Source organism: Podarcis muralis, chromosome 1, assembly GCF_964188315.1.
Source record: "Podarcis muralis chromosome 1, rPodMur119.hap1.1, whole genome shotgun sequence".
NCBI classification, from domain to species: Eukaryota; Metazoa; Chordata; class Lepidosauria; order Squamata; family Lacertidae; genus Podarcis; species Podarcis muralis.
The window spans coordinates 20,183,363-20,188,290 of record NC_135655.1 but is presented as its reverse complement, the minus strand read 5'-3'; positions in this window follow the sequence as shown (position 1 = coordinate 20,188,290).

Sequence of the window (4,928 nt, the reverse complement as noted above, 5' to 3'; positions counted from 1 at the left end):
GTGCTCAGGTCCAGAATGCAGGCTTCCCCCAGACATCTGGTCAGTCACTGTGAGGACAGAATGCTTAACTGGATAGATCACTGGCCTGATCCAACAAGCTCATCCTATGTTTTAATATTCCATGAAGTCCTGTGCCATGGTAAATAAATGTGTTCATCTTTCAGGTGACGCAAGACTCTTGGTTGCTTTTGCTTCTTTATGCCTACTTCTCATTCCTTTATTATTATTTTGAAGGTCCAAAGTGCACAACACTGGCTACGATGAGATAATGTCTCATAGAAAATATTACCGCATCCGTTGTTGTTAGACAAATAGTGGTTGATATTCTACTAATAAGGCTTACTAACAATTGGGAAGTGTGTGTTAAGGACCAGTGCTGAAATGCATCTGACAGTCCATTGGATGTGCATTGCCGGATGTCCACAGATGTCCTTCGTGCCCCCAGGAGAATCCTAATAGCCCTATCAATATGGGACAAATGGACTCTGAAGTCGCCTGCCGTGTGTTCCCACACTTAATAAGCTGTGAAACCTACTTTCGCAATGCCAAAAGGAATTAATGGATCTGCCATGACAGCCTCTCGAAGCTCTTAAGAAGGCAAGCCCTTTTTATTTTTTTTAACTTGTGGAATGTAGAGAAAGATAGAACCAGTCAGAGGAGAGATGTGTCTGAGTAACTGAGATTGCAGTGATTGAGGGCCGGGGATTGCACAGTTGGCTTACCTTCCTGGCACGGAATGGAACAATTATCAAATTCCGAAAGGATTAGACCCTTTGGCTAAACAAGCAAGTGGGATATTCCAAAGGGGTGAGGGTGCAATTTCCCCATATATTTTTTGATACTTTATTTAGAAAGAAAGAAGAAAAAGAACAATACATCAGTACAGAGGTGCATCTGGTGCCTTCATTATACAGTTTTTAGCGAATGCTAAAAAATGCTTTTTATTCTGACTTTCAACACTTGAGGTTAAAACTTGATGTTTCTAAGACCCACCTGCCTCCTTTTTATGGTTGTGAGTTGCTTTGAATTGTTTTAAATATTATTTTTAATGCTGTATCCCACCCTGGGACCATACAGTGAAGGGCTGGTAATTAATTAATTAATTAATTAATTGCTGAGTAATAGATCTACAGATTATGATCTGTACAAATGAAGCTATTCAACAAGCTAAAGCAATTTGCACCAATCATTGATGAAAGATATCCACCAATTGTTTAATTATATATATTTTCGTATCCCACCTTTTCCTCCAAGGAGCTCCAAGGTGGCCTACATGGTTCTCCCTCTCCTTGTTCAGTCTCCACAACCCTGTGAGGTAGGTTAAGCTGAGAGATAGTGAATAGCCCAAGGTCACCCCATGAGCTTCATGACCGGGTGCAGATTTGAATCCTAGTCTCCTAGGTTCTAGTCCAACACTAACCACAATACCGCTCTTTCTCTCAGTGGCATCTTTCCACATTAACTTGAGACATTCCCAGAGTACTTTGGAGAGTCCTTACTCTTCTTGGCTCAGTTGTAAATGGATTCATCTAGTTTCTCCAGCTTAACCATAGGGATTCAGTCCACCATAATCAATAGCTGCCATTACCTTGTCTGAGATATAGCATAGGGCAAGTCTGGGATTGCTATAGAAGCAATGCACATCTAGGACGAGCCAAATATCTAGGAATGACAGCTGCATTCAGTTTTGCCCCTAGAACTGGACACCAGTTGGCCGACAAGAAAGACTGTATATCAGGTCCTCCCTTAAAGAGGGCATGTATTGCGGTGAGACCTGGACAACCGACACCCTGTGTTGTGGGTGGGAACATTTGGTAAGCCACAACACCCAGTTGGTAGGTCCCTCGAAGCTGGGTACAATCTGGCCAATGGGATGCAGTCCAAACGGTTCGATGCACGTGACCCAGAGCGTCCTCTTTCGGCACATGCATTCGGAACACCCACCCACCTCTCCCGACTTTTAGGGCTTGTTGCGCTTGACCTTGCTATGCTGTCATGTGTCGTCTGTCATTGGGACAGGGGCACGGCAGGAATTTTCCCCACTTGGCTGATTGGCTGTTGCCATTTGGGTTTCGCCTGCCACGTAGCAAATCGTCACAACTTGTAAGGTTGCAGATAGGCTCTGGTTCAGGTGACAGGGATGGGAGAACGCTCTCGCCATCCCTATGTGAAGGGTATTCCGTTAAAGGAATCCAGGGACTCAATGGTTTGGTCAACCCCTGAGAGGGGATTGTGCCCATGCCTGAGTCCAGGGGGACATTTGGGTGGTGGAGATAGCCCGTGCCCAGTTTTCCGCTTATCCAGGTGTTCACCCTTGGCTGACCTATGCTGGAACCCTGGGTCAGTGCTACCTGCATGGCAGGGAGCTAGTCGAACCAGAGCCTATGCAACCAGTCACTTTCTGTAATCAATAAAGTTGTGGCCTAAATTCTGCCAAAAACCAAACCAAAAATTTGAGTCAAGTGTGAATTTATTTGGGGGGGAGGTTTCTGGGTCTGAACATGCAATTAATTTTGGCAATTTAGCACAGACATTCCTATCTCTCATACAGGGCAACATTAATTTAGAGCTCCAGATGCACATAGCTGAATTGGGGCCTTTTGCTTGTTGCAGTCAGTAGTCCAAACTACTAATCTATTATGCTTCCACTCCACAAAGGTTGGTATTACCTTTCTCAATTATCAACATGTTTGAAACGTTTCTATGATGCTTGCCAGAGGAGTGGGAAGTTGAAGGCAACTTTGGCAAGAGTTTGTTTCCTATGGAGGAAAGCACTGTGGAGATGTTTGTTGTCTTTATAATAACCTGTCTATCTCTGCAAACGGACAGATTGAGAACAGAAACGTCAAGAGTCCAGTAGCAGACACAGCTGGCTCTGAAACAATTCAGGTTCCTTCAAATCCAATGGGCTTTTTGGAGTCTAGCAGGAAGTCTAGGTCTAGGTGTGCTGAAACAAGCACACGGGTGTTTTCCTATTTATAGGCAAAAGGTGGAAAGAGGAATTAACATTAAATAAGGGGAAATGGAGCTTGTTGCACCACTGCCCACCAGCTCTTAAGAATTTGTAAGTGTGGTGCATTTAGGTAATTTTAGACATGGTCTCATTGTGTGTAGTACTTCACTCACTTCAAGACAGCCATGCAGCACTGGGGGGGGGGGACCACTCCTGCTCAATCTGTTGAGTGTGGCCCTGGCCGTTCACCCAAAAGCCCTGCCCCAATGGCACTGCCATTGTAGTCCTCACCTCCAGGTGATGGACTACAGCTCCCATCATTCCCAGCATAGCCAATAGTCAGGAGCCGAAGTTTAAAAACAGCTACAGGACAGGATGGTGGCAACACCTGGTCTATAGCAAAGCCTAAAAGAAAACCCATTTCTACCATTTACGTAACACAGCAGCATGGCTCCCAAGACCGCCATATGCCATAAAGGATTTTTATGTCAACATCACATAATAATGCTTAGTTTTTTAAACTGAAGCTCAATTTTGTGAGGGTTATTTAAAAAAACAACGAAAACAAACTAGAAGTCCCATCCTCCTATCTACTAAGAAGTAAGTCCCACTATTTCAGCGGGGCTTAGCTAGTCAAAATTAGTTGACCTTACTTAAATATTGTTGAAATTAATGGAACAAGTCAGTCACAACTTAGGCTGAAGCAAAAGGGAACGGGAACACTTCCCTCTCCACAGGAAATAACGCCTCCCTTTCAGAATTCCCTCCCCGCAGACTGACTTATTTATTTATTAGATCTGTATACCACCCATCAGCAAAAGGCCTCAGGGCGATTCACAAGATAAAAACCACCAGATAAAAGCACAAATAAATAGTAACAGAAACAACGAAACAATAACCCAGGGCAGAAAGCTTTCATACCTTCAGCATGTTTTGCCCTCACTCTCAATGAGCTTTGCCTCGTCATAAAGCCAAATCTGATGCCATAGCAAGCTTATACTATTCATAGGATCCCCGGCAGGCTGGAAATACTATCTGTAGAAGGAAGATACAGTTTTTTAAACAAGCAAGCAAACAAACAAAACACAACAGTATCAAAGCAAGTACTGAGGGTTAGTGAACAGCATCTTAAAGTTAAGCAGTCAAGGGAGGGAATTGAACACCTGACCAGGGCCAGCCCTGTCATTAGATAATGTGAGGCAGCTGCTTCAAGGCAGCAAATGCTGGGGGTCAAGGAGCAGCAATGAGGTACTGAAGGATGGAGCCGTGTGTGCTGCGCAGTCTGCCCCCAGTTTCCTAAACCAGCTGCTGTTCACAGCTCACTGCCCTATTGCCAAAACTGAAGTGAGAATTAGCTGACTGTCCAATTGGCTTCTGTACATTTACCGATAGTGGCAGGGGGTATCTTGACCAAAATGCCTTAGGTTGGCCCTCCTCCTGGAAAGGTAAAAGGTAAAGGACCCCTGGACGGTTAAGTCCAGTCAAAGGCGACGATGGGGTGCGGCGCTCATCAGTCGTGCTGGCCACATGACCTGGAAAGGTGTCTGTGGACAAACTCCTAAAAATAAGCCCTCCCTTTAACAGACACACACACACACACACCAACTGCAAACTTTATATTGTTCCACTGACCTGGGTATCACTGGTTTTCTATGGGCATGGTCTAAAAAGCAAAATCGGCCACCTTTATGTTTCTCCTGAGAAAAGAAAGAGAGTTAGATTTAAGTCTGTCTGAAAAACCACAGTGAAAAAGATGCTTGCATAAATAAAGATTTTTATTATTATCTTCTGCTTTAATTTTTTTTTTACAAAAATCACATCAGAGCATACAGTACTTAGTCCAGCACAGTGAAGTGACCACACTGGGCTGCCAAATTAGTTTATCAATATCCTGGGAGTGATTTGGGTGTTATTTATTCCTGCTATGAAGTCAAATGTCAGTGACTTCATCATGCCAAAAGCAGCTGCGTTAAAA